At 39.6% G+C, this 17092-nt stretch overlaps 1 protein-coding gene and 1 pseudogene across 1 annotated transcript in view; one reads left to right on the top strand and one right to left on the bottom strand.

Moving 5' to 3' along the window:
- LOC104875975 (SLAM family member 9) overlaps positions 1-17092 on the top strand; it is a 72921-nt gene that overhangs the window by 28698 nt on the left and 27131 nt on the right. The window lies entirely within an intron of this gene.
- Positions 16015-16870, bottom strand: LOC117284020 (annotated as a pseudogene).

Here is a 17092-nt window from a genome sequence, read left to right as displayed (position 1 = left end):
TCACTTGTGATCTAATTTGGAAAAAAGTACTGCATGCTGCAGAAAAGAATATACACTCTGGCACAGAGGGGTGGAATACTCTGTAGATATCTATTAAGTCCATGTATTCAAGGGTGTAGCTCAGCTCTGATATTTCTTTTTTTTTTTTTTTTTTTTTTTTTTTTTGGTACTGGGAATTGAACTCTGATATTTCTTTATTGATTTTTTTTGTTTAGTTGATGTATCTCTTTGGAAAGCAGGGGTTAAGATGCCCTACTATGATTTTGTTAGTGTTTATTTGATCTTTTAAATTCAGTGTTTTTGTTTTATGAAGATAAGTGCTCCAGTATTTAGAACGTATTGATTAGTGTTGAATCTTCCTGTTCCATTATTCCCACAACTGGCAGGTAGTAGTTTTCTTTGTCTCTTCTAATCATTTTTAGCTTGAAGTTTACCACTTCCGAGTTTAAAGTTGCTACTCCTGCTTTTTTTGGGGGTCTTAGTGCATGAACTATTGTTTTCCATTCTTTAAATTTTAGTCTGTGAATATCTTTTTGGATTAGATGAGTTTCTTGAGTGTAACTGGCTGCTGGCTTTTGTTTTTTGATTCCATCTGCCAATCTGTGTCTTTTAATTGGAGAACTGAGGCCATTAACATTTGGAGATATTACAGAGATATGTTGATTATTCACTATCATTTCCTTTTTTCTCTGTTGGTGACTCCTTTGTTTTTCTTTTCCTGACACTTTTGTTGTTGTTTATCCATTGACCTTCATTTCCTCTGGGTTTTTAGCTGTGTTGATTTTGATATTTTGTCAAGAATATTCTTCAATATTTCCTGGAATGTCGGTTTAGCACACATCTTTTGAGCTGGTCTTTTTCATGCATCCATTTTGTGGGACAGATTTGATGGATAAGTTAATTTGGGTTGGAAGTTATTTGGTCTCAGGGCTTGAAATACTTCATTCCAAGCTATTCTGGCCTTTAGGGGTTGTGTTGAGAAGTCTGCTTAATTCTAATTGGTTTACTTTTATATGTGATTTTTTTTTTTGGTTTTCTTTGACTGCTTTTAAAATTCTGTATTTTTTTTCTGGACATCTGGTAATTTAATAAGGATATACCTTCATGAGTTTCTTTGTCATGTTTGGTGTTCTGTACTTTAAACTCTTTTCACATATGGAAATTTTTCTTCTGTGATTTCTGTAAACATGTTAGTAAATTCATCAGCATTATCTTCTAGATTTTTCTTTAACTCCAATTAGCCTTTGATTGGTCTTCTTATTGTCATCTAGTAGTTACTGGATAATCTTCTCTTGTTCTTTTATTCTCTTTGGGCTTCTTTAAATACTTTAGCATAATTGACTATTTTGTTCTCAGTTTTAGACATTGTTTTCACATTGGTCTTTTCTGCAATTTATAAATTCTATACAGGTTTTTGTTTCAGGTATTTCTGTCTCACATCTTTTTAAGGATTCTATATCCTTGTTGAATCTGTCATTCAAGCTTTGAACTTTTTTGGTTCACTCATCCAGTTTTTTACTTATTTCCTGGTATGGATTCCTGCTGGTTGGAGCCAATGCTGGGTACCTGGTGTATATTCTGATGTCCATGGGACCAGCTCCAGAAATTAAGTGGAAGCTAGTGTCACTTTCAGTGTCCAATGAAGACCCAAGTGCTCCTAGGACTGGGGAGATTCTAGCAGGCCCAGTGAGGGAATAAGACATTGGGTGGTATCTCCAGAATTGGGCAAAATTTCAAGAGGAGTGAGAAATAATGAGCAGAGAACTGGACAAATGGGATAGATTTGAATACTGATTTCATTAAAAACAAAATTATAAGGTCGGGGATTTAGCTCAGTGGTTCTGCCACCTGCCTTGCAAGTGGAGGGACCTGATTTTGATGGCCGGTACCAAAAAATTAAATAAATAAATACATAAATAAATAACTTGTAATGATGGTGGGGACTACAAAACAATGTGATATGACAATAAAACCAGTGAGATGAGAAGAGCCACGACTCCTTATTTTCCAGGAAGTTGGTAGAGGTTTTGATTAAAGTTTAACCCAGATCTCTCAGAGAACAGGATACAGTCTCAGCTTCTAAAAAAAGTAAAGGAAAAATAGAATTAAAATTTAAACTTCATTTACATGAAGGGAAGAAGAAAGGAATAATAGAGAAAATGGAACAAACAAAATAATTAAAAAGAAATAATGCCATGTATATTGATAATCACTATCTTAAGTGGAAAAAGCCTCGTGAATTAGATAAGAGGAATGAGGAGTTGGATAGAAAACTCAATGTAGTTACATAGAGATATTATATATATAGAGAGATATTATAGTGAGAAAGAGGATTACCTTAGTCCTTAACAAAATACTCTAACCTGGATAGCTTATAAACCACAGAAATTTGTTTCTCACAGTTCTGGGGTTGGGAAGTTCAAAATCAAAGCACTGTGAGATTGGGCCCTTTTTCTGGTTCACAGATGGTGCCTTCCCCTTAGCTAGCTCTCTAGTATCTCTTTTATAAGGTTAATAATCTTATTTATGAGGGCTCTGGCTTCATGACCTAATCACTTTCCAATGATCTCATCTCCTAGTAATATCACTTTGGGGGGCAGGTTTCAACAACAAATTTTGGTCTGAATATTCAGACTATAGCAGGAGTCGTATAACAACTCTTAACATACTGGCAGTTTATAAAAACATTTTCAATAGCATAGCCTTATTGTACATAATGCAAACTTGATATAATTGCAAAGAAAAAAAAGATAAATCCAGTTTAACAGTAAAAATATTAGTATGAATCTCAGTAATTGAAAAAGCAAAAAATTAGTAAAGAGAACAATTTTCCTCATTGTGTGTGAAAAACACAACTGGCTATGTTGATCTAATGAGTAAATATCAAATATAATGCTCAATAGTTAGAGAATGCATTTTATTTTCAAGTACATATAGAAAGTTTATAAAAGTTGACTACCACTACTAATAGTCCCAAAAGCGAATCACAATAAATATTAAAGAGTTGTTAGTTTTCTTCTAGAGGTATAACACAACTTGTTTAGCACACAATAAACAACTAAGTCCCATTTTTGGAATAGAAGATACAAAGACAGCAGATATTAAAATTCTATGATAATTATTGTAGGATAATACCTTTGAAAATTTAGATTAATTTGATAATTGATAATTGACCTATTAAAACACATGAAGAAATTAAAAAATACTGTAGCAGTTAACCTTGACTGTCAATTTGACTGGATTAAGAGAGGCCTAGGAGGTTAGTAAAGCACACTTCTGGCATGTCTGTGCAGGTATTTCCTGAGATAAGAGTCATGTGGGCCAGAAAACTGGGGATGGGGAGATCCACTCTGATCGTGAATGGACCATCCAGTATGCTTGTGGCAGAGGGAAGGAAAGGGAAGACAGAAGTTGGTTTGGGATTAAAAACTCCATTCTATTTAAAAACTCCATTCTACTGATTCTGTTCCTCTAGAAAACCCTAACCCATATAAACACTAAGTACAATTGTAAGGAAATTGCAGCTGAAGTTACCAGTCTCTAGCAGAGAGAACAAAACCCAAGTAAGACTCTGACAGCTTGATACTCACCCTCCCGGAACCTATATTTAGTTGAGGGTACTGGGAGGCTGACAACATTAACAATAATTACACAAGATATTAAAAAGTATGAGTTGTTATAAAAAAAGAGCAGATAGAATCAGGAATTCTGAGGATGAGGTGAAGACTGGCATATTCGTCTTTTGAATAGGGTCTGGATCTCAAATGACCCCCAAAGTGCATTGGTAAGAGCTTCTCTTCCAGGGTGGTGCTTCTGGGGGGTCCTGGGTCTCTTAGGAGGTGGGGTCTAGTGGGTGGTCTTCAGTTCATCAGGGCTGTGCCCCTGAAGAAGATAGTGAGACCCTGATCTCTTTCCTCTGCTTCTAATATGTCATAAAGTAATAATAAAATGATGGATGCTTTTAATGGTTCATTAAGAGAATATATGAATATTTAAAAATTTAACATTATGATGAAAAACTGATAATTTAACATTTATCTTAATATATTAAAATGTGGAAAATGATAGAGTAAGAACTTTCAAGAATCTTCCTTCCAGAATGCTATGAGAAACCTACACACATTTTGAAGAGCTTTCTCAGAGTTCTGAAAATTATTCAGTGATTTTCAGAAGCCCAAATCTTTACAGAAGAAAAATTGCTTGATAAAAAGAGAGCTGTATAGTATTGCAACCTACCCCAGTCCTGTTTTGATAACAACAGAGAACTTTGCACAGTTTCTACCAGTCCCTTTCCTACCTTCCATCCCCAGCTCTGTTTTGATCTTGCCAAACAGCCCCCTGCACTCGTGGTATAAACCAGCAGTCCTGCAGGGGCTTGAGTATGGGGCTGAAGTTCTTCTTAAAGAGTTGTTTCCAGGCAACAGTCATTCTTGGTTCTCTCAGTGGTTACCAGAAAGACCCCATGCAATGCTGTCTGCTGTTTATCTCTCAGGAGATCCTTCCCTGCAAAATGCCCTTTACTTAGGGGGGCATTCACTGAAAGCCACTCCTCAAATTGTTTAACTTTCTGGCTGTGTACAGCAGTGGATAACAACGGACTCAATAGAATAATCAAATCTAATCTTTTGTTCCTTGGAATGTTAAGCCCGGTAGGAGTTTCTTTGACTCACTTGAGGACTTTGGAGTACTGGACAGTCTAACAACATAATGGATTGAGCGATAGCTATGCTAGATAGTTTTAGAGTGAGAGCTGGTCTTGCCAAAAGACCAATGTGATTTATGTTGAGGGCTTTGGTTCATGTGGTACAAAATCACTTCCAAATGACTGAGGTTAACCATGTGGGCAATTAACCATGCCTACATGATGGAGAACAAATAACTTTGATCATGAAAACTGGGCTGCAACCTGCATGTACTACCGCATGTGGCTGGAGGAAGGCAAGAGCATCCTGGCGCCTGGTGAGGGAATGATTGGAAACTGCGTAGCCATTCACCTGGATTCTTCCTTGTGTGCTTTTTCTTTCAGCTAATTTTAATTTGTATTCTTTCCAAGATTACAGTAAGCTTAGCCTTGAGTGTAATTGCTTTTGGTAAGTTCTGTGAATAGTTCTAACAAGTAGGTCTCACCCACTAGGTACATCACAACCCCTGGTTGATTCAGTGGTCACGCATCTCTGCATTAGCACTCATGCTAAAATTCCTGTCACAGAGAAAGAATTTTTAGGATGTATCACTAAGAGGCACTGGAAGGATTTATTAGACATAGATTTTTCCCTCTGTCTTTCTTTCATTCTTCCTCCTCCTTTTTTTTTTTTTTTGGTACTGGAGATCAAACTCAGGACCTTGTGCTTACAAGGCAGGTGCAATGCTGAGCTAAATCCCCAGCCCCAAGGCAGAGATTTTAGAGTTAGAATGTGGCACTCAAAGAAGTGAGACATAATTTCCTGGAATGAAGAACACTTATCCTTCTCTTGAAGTAGAAGCCCAAGGAAAAGGTGGCTCACCACTCCCCCCAGAAGGATGTAGTCCACTCTACAGGTATGGGCCCAGTTTTTTAAATGGGTAACTTAACATTCTTTGGATAAAAACAAAAACCTATTCCCTTATTTTAGAATTAGGTTCCTGCTCTTCTTTTTTAAAAAATTGAGCTAATTTAGGTATTTTCAGTATTCCTGAGGAATTATGGGTATGATGGGTCTGGTAGGGAAGGAGCCTGTAATTTACCTGAAAGAATGTTGATGTGGATCACCTTGGGCAACTTTGTCTGAGTTCCTGGAAGCTGTAGATTTTTTTTAAGTTCAATTTTTAGTTATGATTTCCTTTTCTCCTTTTTACTTATCTTATTTTTTATTACCTTATGCCATCTTCAATTTATTTTTTCATCACTCTGTAATTTTTATTGTAGAGCTTTTACTTTCAGTAGATTGATTCCTAGGTATGTTTTGAGACTTTATGTATGGAATTATTTTCTTGATTTCTTTTTCAATTGTTTATTATTAGTTTTTAGAAATATCAATTTTTATTTTCATACAGGGTCTTGCTATGCAGTTCAGGCTGGCCTTGAACTCACTCTATCCTAGTCTGGCCTTGAATTTATGGAGATCCTCCTGCCTCAACCTCCTGAGTGCTGGGCTTACAGGCATGCGCCACCATGACTGCCTCAATGATTTTTTAAATGTTGATTTTGTATCCTGCAAATTTATCAGGTGAAACAGTCATTTGGTAGAGTCTTTAGGGTATTCTCTTTCTTTGGGTTAGTTTGGTTAAGGTTTTATCAATATTATTTATATTTTCAAAGTACCAACTATATAAAGCTATGACTGCCTACATCAAATAATGAGAGAAATATCAAATAAATAGTGATGCATCTTAAATTCTTAGAAAGCACATAGCTGAAATAAAGGAATTAGAGACTAAAAGAACAGTAAAAATGGAAGGGTCAGGCAAAGGGAAAAGTGAAATAAGCAAGATTTTTTAAATGAGATAATTGACAATGTGAAGGGCCAGGGATTTAGCTCAGTGGTTCGGTGGCCTGCCTTGCAAGCGCAAGGACACAAGGTAGAGGAAAGAAAATAAGGAAAAAGAAAAAAATATGAGAAAATGAAAAAATGGAAATAAAATGTTTGTAAGTGGGGAGGGGAGGAGGGGTGAAGAGAGGGCAGGGACAAAGGGAAAAAAGTGAGAACCGAGACCTGTCATGTAAAGGTACAAGATCCCAATAACGAATGTAACTGTACTGTATACCTAAAATGTAAACTCAGTGAGAAAAAAATAAAATAAACATGGATGTGAATATACTGTTGTGGTGTGATTCTTTAATTCTTTTGGGAAGATACCCAGCAAGGGACTAGCTGGGCCAGATGGGGCATCTGAGGAATCTCCACACTGATTTCTTCATGGTTGCACCAGTCTACACCCCCACCAATAATGGAGAAGGTTCCTTTTTCCCCACGGCCCCATCAGCATTGTTTATGGGTTTATTTCTGGATAACAGCCATTCTTTCTGGAGTGAGGTGGAATCCCAGCATTGTATTCATCTGCATCTCTCAGATGACCAGTGATGTTGAACATTTTTTGTATGTTTATTTGCTATTTCTACTTCTTTGTCTGAGAAATGTCTGTTCATTTCAAGTGCCCATCTTTGGATTGGGTCTTTAATTTGGGAGGTCTGATTTTTTAAATTTCTTTATACATTCAAGATAGTAGACCTTTGTCTGAGGAACAGCTGGTAAATTTTTTTTTTCCCACATTTTGGGTTGTCTCTTCACTCGGTGGTTTCCCTTACTGTTCTTCTAATAAGATGAGATCCCAGTTGTTGATTCTTTGTGCTAATTCATGTGCAGCTGAGGTTTTGTTCATAAAATCTTTTCCTATGCCACTGTCTTCAAGAGTTTTACCTAACCTCTCTTCTAGCTGGTTTAGTGTTTCCATTTTGATGTTTAGATTTTTTATCTATTTCAATTTTAGTTTAGTGCATGGTAAGTCGAAACCCTGTTTTTCCAACACCACTTATTAAAGAGGCTATCTTTCCTTCAATGAGAGTGTTTGGCTCCTTCATCAAAGGTAAGGTGGATAAGTATGTCTGGAGTTGTTTCTGCATCTTCTAATTTGTTCCACTGATCCTCCAGCCTGTTTCTTTGCCAGTACCATGCTGTTTTTATTTTACTATTGTTTCAAATTGGGAATTGTGATATCCCCTATCTTGTCTTTGTTGCCTAGAATTTATTTTGCTATTTTAGATCTCTCTGGTTCCCAATGAATTTTTGGTATGTTTTCTCAAGTTCTGTGAAGCATGCTGTTGTAATTTCAATTGGGATTGCATTGAATCTATATAGCAGTTTTGAAAGTATGGCCATCTTTACTATATTGGTTCTTCCTGCCCAGGAGCAAGGGATATCTTTCAATTTTCTGATATCCTCTTCTATCTCTCTTTTCAGAGTGCTGTAGTTTTCAGAGTAGAAGACTTTGATTTCTTTTGTTAGGTTGTTTCCTAGGTATTTCACTTTTTTCTTTTTGTTATTGTTTTTATTTTTTTTATGCTACTGTGAAGGAAGTGGTCTCTCCAGTTCCTCTCTTAGTGAATCTGTTGTTCATGTACAGGAAAGCTATTGATTTTTGTGTATTGACCTTGTACCCAACTACTTTACTGAATTTGGTTATTAAGTCTAGAAGACATTTGGTGGAGTTCTTGGGGTCTTCTATATACAGTACCATATCCATCTGCAAATAATGATAGTTTAACTTCTTTGTTTCCTATCTTTATTCCTTTTATTTCTTTCTCTTGCATAATTGCTGTGGCTAATGTTTCCAAGTGGTGATAGTGGACATCCTTGTCTTCTTCCTGATTTTAGCATGAAAGATTTCAGTTTTTGACCATTTCATATGATGTTGGCCATTTGTTTTTCATAGATGGCTTTTATCAGGTTGAGATAGAGACCATCTATTCCAATTTTTTGTACAGCTCTTATCATGAATCATTGTTAGATTTTGTTGGACACTTTTTCTGCATCTATGGAGATAATCATATGGTTTTTGTTCTTGGTTCTGTGAATACACTGTAATATATTTATTGATTTGCGTATATCAAACCATCCCTGCATCCCTGGGATGAATCCCACTTGGTCAGGGTGTATGATCTTGAGGATCTACTGCATTCTGTTTACCAATATCTTTTTGAAGATTTTTGCATCTATGTTCATTAGGAAGATTGGCCTACAGTTTCCTTCTTTGGCTGGTCCTTTCTCTGCTTTGGGGATCAAGGTGATGCTTGATTTCAGGAATAAATTTTGGAGAATTGCTTCCCTTTCAGTTTTACTGAAGAGTTTAAACAATAGTGGCAATAGTTCTTCTCTAAATGTCTGTAGAATTCAGCAATGAAGTCATCAGGACCCAAGCTTTTCTTTGTTGGTAAGTTTTTAGTTACATTTTCAATTTCATTTATTGATACTGGGTTGTTTTGAATTTTTAGGTGTTCTATGTTCAATTTTGATAATTCATGTGTATCTAGAAAACTGTCCATTTCATTTCTTCTGTATTTTCCATCTTACTGGCTTATAGGTTCTCAAATTAGGTATTAATGATCCTCTGAATTTCTGCTGGGTCTGTTGCAATTTCACCTTTTTCATTCCTAATTACCTTGACTTGGATCTTTTCTTTCCTTTTTTAATTTTTTGTTTTGTTTTGTTTTTTGAGACAGGGTCTCACTATGTAGTTGAGACTGACCTGGAACTCACTATGTAGCCCAGGCTGGTCTTGAACTCACAGCGATCCTTCTGTCTCAGCCTCCCGAGTGCTGGGATTACAGGTGTGTGCCACCACACCCGGCTCTTTCCTTTTTTCATAAGGTTGGCTAAGCCTTTGTAAATTTTGTTTATTCTTTTGAGGAACCAATTTACTGCTTCATTGATTTTTTTTGTATCATTCTCTTAGTCTCTGTTGGGTTGATTTCTGCTCTGATCTTTATAATTTCCTCCCTTGTATGAGTTTTGGGTTTGTCCTGCTCTTCTTTTTCTAGAAGCTTGAGGTTCATCATTAGGTTGTTTATTTGAGCTCGCTCTGTTTCCCTAATATGACTATTCACTGCTATGAATTTCCCTCATAAGACTGCTTTCACTGTGGCCCATAATTCCAAAAGTTGTATTGGCATTGTTATTTAGTTGTAGAAACTGATTTCTTCTTTAATTTCCTCTGTGACCCATTGGTTGTTCAGGAGTGTATTGTTCAATTTCCATGTGCTTATGTTTTGTGGTTTCTTTTGTTATTGATCTCTAATTTCATTGCACTGTGATCTGATAATATACAGGGAATAGCTTCATTTCTTTTGCTTTTCTTAAACATGCTCTATTAGCTAGTATGTGATCTATTTTGGAGAATGACCCAGGTACAGCTGAAAAGAATGTGTACTCTGATTTTGTCAGGTAGAACACTCTGTAAACATCTGTTAGGTCTATTTTTTCAAGAGTTTGGTTGAGTTCTAGTATTTTATTTATTTATTTATTTATTTTTGTCTAGTTGATCTATTTGTGACAGTGGGGTATTGAGGTTCCCTACTATTATTGTATTAGTTTTTATTTATTTTTTCATGTCCATTAATATTTGTTTTATATAGTTGGGTGCACTAGTATTTGGTGCATATATATTTATGATTGTCATCTCTTCCTCTTGGATTTTTCCCTTTATAAGAATTTAATGGTCTTCTGTGTGTCTTTTAATTAGTGTTGGTTTAAAATCCATTTGATCTGCAAATAGGATAGTTACTCCTGCTTTTTTTTCAGTTTCCTATTGCATGGAGTATTGGATTCCACTTGTTAACTTTCAGTCTATGAGTTTTTTTTTTAATTTAGTGTGTTTCTTGCATGCAACATACTGTTGGATCTTGCTTCTTAACCCATTCTGCCAGTCTATTTCTTTTGATTGGTGAATTGAGAGCATTAACATTGATGGTTATAACTGATATGTATTGACTTATACTTGTCATGACCCTTTCCTGTTGCTGGATTTTCCCCCTTTGCATTTAATTTCTCATCTTGCTTAATGGATTTATTCTGCTGGGTTTCATGGAGCTTGAACCTTATTGTCTTTTCCTAGGATATTGTTTAAAATTAGGTGGAGTGCTGGTTTGGTATTCCTGAAATTCCTCAAGAGTTCTTTGTCATGAAAGTATCTTATTTCTCCATCAATTTTGAAAGACAATTTTGCAAAGTACATCAATTTGGTTTGGAGGCTCTTTTCTGTTAGGGCTTGAAATACTTCACTCCAGGCTCTTCTTGACTTGAGGGTTTGTGTTGGGAAGTCTGCTGTGCTTCTGATGGGCTTTCCTTTGTATGTGATTTGTTTCTTTTTTCTAACTGCTTCTAGTATTTTGTTCTTCTGTCAGGTTTCTGAAATCTTGACTATTATATGCCTCGGTGTAGATTTTTTTTATCATGGCTAGTTAGAGTCCTATATGCCTTACTTATCTGTATGTCAAATTCTTTCCCCCCTGGTTGGGAAGTTTTCTGCCATTACTTCTGTCAACAGTTTTTTATGTCATTTGTTTCTTCATTAACTCTGATCAGATTTTCTTATTCTTCTTTGCATCATCTAGCCACTGCTGGACTGATTTCTCATGGTCCCTCGCTATTTTAAAGAAATCTTTCTTTTCCTAGTCACTAATTACAATCTTATCTTTTATATCTGATATTCTGTCCTCATATTGGTTCATTCTGCTGCATAAACTTTCAGTGGAGTTTTATGGATTCCATTTGTTTCCTATTCTGCAATTCGACCATGTTCCTCAACTCCTGTATATTTTTATCTGTGTCTGCTCAAGTTATTAATCATATCTTTCAGTATGAACACAATCTCTGTTGTTATCTGAAAATTATTTCTGTTTTCATTTTTTCCAGATCCTCTTTCGTTGCCAGTTCAGGAAGTCCAGGCAATTGAGCTTCAGATTGTTACATCTTGTTGTCCCTTGGGTTTGCCTTTGGTGATATGGAAGTCTGGTTATGGGTCTTCTCATTTCAACCCAAGCAGTCTGCTGCACTTTTATTGAGGCAACTCTGCTCTCCCAGTGGGTTTCAGTTCTCAATAAGCTTCAGAGAGACCTTCTCTCTGCTGCTCACTACTGAGCAAATTCCTGGGTTCAGAATGATGTCCTTTTAGATCCCCACACTGGGACCTGAGTTGATAGTGTCTGGGCAAGCTTCTGGCTGGGACCAGCATGCACTTACTGTCCTTTTCCTACTTAAAAAAAAAAAGTAAAACCTCACACTTTGCATCCTGTCCAATTCTTTATTTAGAAGAAAGAGCATCAGAGAAGGAGTGTTTAGAAGGATCCCACAGCACCCCAGACCCTTGGTAACTTTTCCCCAGAACTTAGGTAGCAGTGTGGGTTTAGAAGCAGATTACTGAGGTCTCCATTGGGGGTGGGGTATGTTTTGGTCCTGGCCTCTCTGGCCGTTTTCCTTTCTCTCTGCTTCCTGGCTGCCTTGAGGTGAGCAGCTTCCTCTTCCATCTCTTCTGCCATATTTCTTCCTTAGAGCCAGCTCACTGTAGACTTGTAATTGGCAAAGAAAATAAAACTGAGTTGTAATTGTTTTTCTTTGAAGACAAGTGAGTTCTCCAAACTTGGCCAGGCCAAGGGTGTAAATAGCTAGCCACCCCCTCGTCTTCTCAGCCTAGATAAATGGTCAGAATGAAGTAGGATAGAAGAAATATAAATAGGTAGAAAAGAGACCAAAAACATCAGAATTTTAAAGTGGTACTTTGAAGAAAAACTGCAGCTTCAGGACACAGGTTATGCAAACCAAGTTTAAACATTTTTGTATTCTCATAAGATGTAATAAACCTTGGCAACTCCCTTTTACTTTCAAATAGGTCCAAGAATTCCATTCTCCCTTTTATTTTTTCAAATGTCCTTTATTTTTAATCCTATTAGTACACTACTCTTTTTACCTGTAAAATAGGTTTCCCCCTATGAACAGACCATTATTTTTCTGTGGGTTGGCCACTTTTCCCTATTCCTCAAACCAAGACCAAGATTGTAAATTGACAAGTTCCTCAGATTTCATCAAACCACATAAATATTCCCAGTTCCAAAATATATCCCCAGCCTCTTTCTCTCTTTCCTACACACATGTATTTCTTAGAATGAGTATTTTTACATTTATGTGTAGAGAAACTCTTTCTGCCTCTTACTGACAACTGAAAATTAATCAGAAATGACGATCATGAGCCTCCAGATTAATGCTATGGGGTTGAAAACCTCCAGTTGTTATGAAGTTTGGATGCTACAGTCTCTATCTAGAGGTGATTTCTAGGTTCTTTATGTCTGAACAAAGAATTGGGTAGTGAGGTTTTATATTTATTAGAGGTATGAAAAAAAAAAGAAACATGCTCTACACAGCAAGTTCAGGCCAACTCACAGTAGGGAAAGAAGCACACTGTCCAGGGTGATGAGAGGGGACCACAGTACAGTGGCTAAGAGTTCAATGGTGGCAATCTTTTGTATCTCCCTATCATCAGACTAAGGTCAGGTCTACACCATCCTATCAAAAACTGCTGGAATTCTCATGAGAAAAGCTGTAGACAGGACTCTGATTGGTTCGCAGTGCAGAGCTTTGAGAACTGTCCCATACATGTGTCGTGGAGCTCTGTGATCAACAGGTCACCCATTTCCCCAGCCAGTTGGCCATGCCCTAATCTCCTGCTGCACTAGGGCCCTGTCTGGTGACAATGTTACCAGCCAGTTAATCTCATATGCTCAGATTTGTTTGTTTTCTGCTGACCAAATCAAAGGAGGCCATTTATTTAAAGCTGCCTCAAATAACCATCTCCACTCCTACAGGTGGGAAAGGGTCCTTTATAGTACGGAACAGAGGGATAGGGCACCACAGCAGTGCAGCTCTCCGCATCTGATTTATCACTTCCAGCCATTTTAAGCTCACTGTCCGCATGCTTGTGGAAGGGAAATTGTAATCCAGGCCCCTGGTATCGGCATCTCCACATTCTATCACTTCTTTTGTGCTGGGGAGAAGAGGGGATGTTGATTATCTGCTTGGCAGGAAGAAGTTTGGAGAAGATGCTTATCTCTAAAAGAAAAAAATCTAACTTTGGAATTTGCATTTTGCGGTGTGGGTTACAATAAGAACATGCCAATAAATAAATAGCCAGGAAGGATAAGAAATCCTGGAGTGTTCTCTTGTCTCACTACACTCCCTTTAACTTCTCTTTTTTACTATGAAAGGCTCTTACACACTTGCACATCAAGTGGCAGTGATTGTGGTAACAACGTCCTCCATCTTCTGGGAGCTGGATTTGAGTAAATGCTTTTTCTGTCCCCCAAGTGTGCCCTCCCATGGTTCCTTGGGAACAGTAACAAACACATCTGAGCTTGAGGACCTGAGTGTCCATGACACATGCAACTGTGATGCAAAACTTGTGTGTGTGTGTCTGTCCCAGCAACAGAAAGGCAACCAATAGTGAGCACGCTTTCTCTTCCTGCTTTCTTCCTTTGCCTTCCTTTCTTTTCTCCTCCTCATTTCCTCTTCCTTCTTTTTTTGTGATACTGGAGACTGAATCCAGTGCTCCACATTGCGCTACATTCCCAACCCCTGTTTATTTTTATTTTGAGGCAGGACCTGGCTAAGTCCCTAAGTTGCCCAGGTTGGGCTTCCTTCCGCTCTCCCGGATTACAGGTGTGCACACCAGGCCCGTCCTGCGGAGGATCTCTTCTCCACAGCTGCCCGCCATCCCCGAGGGTCCTTCCTAGACTCACTCCTCACCCTGGATTTTCAGTGCAGTGAGTGTAAGTTTCTCCGTGGCTAGGCTGTGGATCCACGGTGGGCCCGAGGGCGGCCAGGCCCCTGCACCCTTCCCTCTGCCCCTTCCCTGCCCCCAAAGAATCCCGGCTCAGTATGCTACACTAACTCATCCTTTCTTGATTCCTGAGCTCTTTCTCTCCTTGGAAATACAGTTTCTCATTTCTAACTCTTAACTCTTCTTTCAAGTTTCTTTTTTGAATGACATGAAACTTCAGAGACAGAGGATGGATTATTCTTCTAACGAGTTGGAGTAGTCCTGGCTGCTTTACCTGAGCCTAAGAAAAATTACTGAAATCCGCACGTTTTGCTCCCATTCTTTCTCTCTCATTCACTCCCACCCCTGCCTCTGCTGGTGCTCACTGACGTGTCCCAGAGAACTGTGCCCCTGCCATGAGACAGAGGAGGGAGGGTGATGTTACCCAGGACCGCGGGGCCCAGTGTCACACATAAATGCCGTGATTTGTCTCTTGCTTCCCAAGTCTTGGCAGAGAGAGTTTGTGAGGGATGAAAAACATTTTTGATGATATGATGAGATGGAGCGTCATGGTCTGTATTTCATGAAGTCGTACATGGGACGCTGGGAGGCGATTGGATCTCAGGGCACGATCCGCATCAATGGATCGGCCCACTGGTGAGTTTACAGCTGACTCGCTGTTAGGAGGTGGGGTCTGGTCGGAAGACGTGGGTACTGCAATGTTTCCTGGGAGGGTTTTCTCGTCCCTGCTCCTGTCTTCACTCTCTCTGCCTCTCTGTGCTTCCCTGCCATGCCATGAGCCCCCTCTCCTCTGCCATTCCCGTCTGCCATGGTGTCCGGCCTTGGAGCCATCAGAATGGGGACTGAAACTTCTACAAACCGTGAGCCAAAAAAACAAAACAAAACAAAACAAAACTCTTATCTTCCTTCACCCGCAGGAGTTGAGTATTGTCTCAGCGATGAAGAAAGCAACTGAGACACAGCGAGATCTTTATTCACCAAAACTCTAAAAAGGCTGAGGAAGGCAGCCTAGCAAGTGGAGCACAGGTGACAGACAGCTGGAGCAGAGAGGCCATGATCCCCTCGAGGCTGTGCAGGGTGGGAAGGGTCACGGGAAGGAGAAGTAGGCTGTAAAGGAGGACAAGGAGAGGGGTGCTAACATCAGCAACTGGGCATTCACTCGGCTCCGTGGTAGAGCACTGGGCTCGCAGGCAGAAATGTACAATGTTTGATTCCCCAGCTGCCCCCATGCCACTGACAGAGAGAAGAAGCTGTGCGATATTTTGTGTTTAGAGATTTCTTTATGCTGGAGGTTGTACTCAGGCCCTCGCACGTGTTAAGCACACTCTGTACCACTGGGCTCCCCTCTCAGCCCCCGGTGAAATTATTAAGTGGTTCATTTTGATCAAAGGTAAACAGGGCAGAGCTAAAATATCAGGAGGGATTTAGTAATGCGCAAGGTTGGGATGTGATTATGAAGGCAGAGGGTTCAGAAACTAACAGAGATGGAGGATGGCTTCAGATCATCCTTGACTGTCACACAAAGTTTCAGGCCAAGTGAGGTCCCCTTCAGCCTGAATGACTTAAAGCTTCACTCACTTATGAGTGAAGGACCGAGTGGCTTCCATAGCCTCAGGGCCATTCAGAGACCAGACAGAGCACCTTTAATCAGAGCTGCACTGCACCAGAGGCTTCTGTGTGTGCGGAAGCTCCTGAGGCCCCTCTCTGCTGTGCTGGGCCTTTGTGCGACCCTGAGTGAGTCAGCTCCTCAGCAGGGCCCGAGCCCACATTCCTTTCTGGTTACTGCTCCTCAACCACAAAGAAGCCTGGACAGAGCCCTCAGGATGAGCCCTGCACAGAAACCACACGCATGGCTTCCCGGAACACCCTCTACGGCCACACCTGCCTTGCCTTTTCTGCCAGTTTTGTTTTGTGTTAGGTCTGATCTTCTCTTTTGCTCAAACATTCTCATCTTAGACCGGACTCAGACTTGGTAGAAGTAGACGCTCTCAGAGGGGACAGCCCACGTCTCTCGGCCTTTTGTTCCTTGCATTTTTCTTTGGCTTCCTTCTTCTCTGGGCCAAAAGTTAAGGATATTCCGCACCCCCTTCTGCCTTTTTCTTCAGAGTAATAAGATGGCGTTTGTGTTGCAGGGCACGTGGAGTAAGAAGATGCTGAGTCCTGGGCGCTTTTGCCCTGGGTTTCTTACTTGACTTATTTAAGGGCTTTTGGGTATCATGGTGGCAGACGTCATCCGGGACAGACTAAGAAGTGTGAATTCTGCTGGCTCTTTTGCATCGCGGGCTGTGAAGTGCAGTACTATCAGTCGGTCCAAGTATATCCTCTCTCCTATCTAAAAATAATAACCAAGGTGAGCATGCTCACATTGGCATCCGCAATGCAACCCCAAAATGTCCTTGCGTTTGCTCTTTCCGGTTCTCCTCGGTCCACGACAGGAATGCCCGACTCAGCAGGTGCACCGGGCTGCGGGTCCTGACGCCCAGTCCATGGGGAAACCCCGTCATTCCCCCCACTGATTCGCACCCTTTACCCTTCCACTCATCAGCAGCAGCTGCTGTGCCGTACACATCTTGTGGAGAGTGGGCAGTTTGCGTTTATCCACTTCATTGAGTTTCTGGAACCCATGGCTTTATCTTGAGTCAGCTGATGGCTTATGAGATGCCATGAAAAAGAGGGGTTTTCCTAGTTTCGATTTACTCTGTTCGAAGGAAACAGACTATGAGATAGACTCTGTCAGTCCATCACCCTTGTGTACAACCTAGTCATGAACACTCCCTGTGAGCTGGGTCTC

The sequence above is a fragment of the Fukomys damarensis genome, unplaced genomic scaffold (genome assembly GCF_012274545.1).
Source record: "Fukomys damarensis isolate Sample0158 unplaced genomic scaffold, DMR_v1.0_HiC HiC_scaffold_33, whole genome shotgun sequence".
Classification (NCBI taxonomy): Eukaryota; Metazoa; Chordata; class Mammalia; order Rodentia; family Bathyergidae; genus Fukomys; species Fukomys damarensis.
This window is presented reverse-complemented; position numbering and strand designations above follow the sequence as displayed.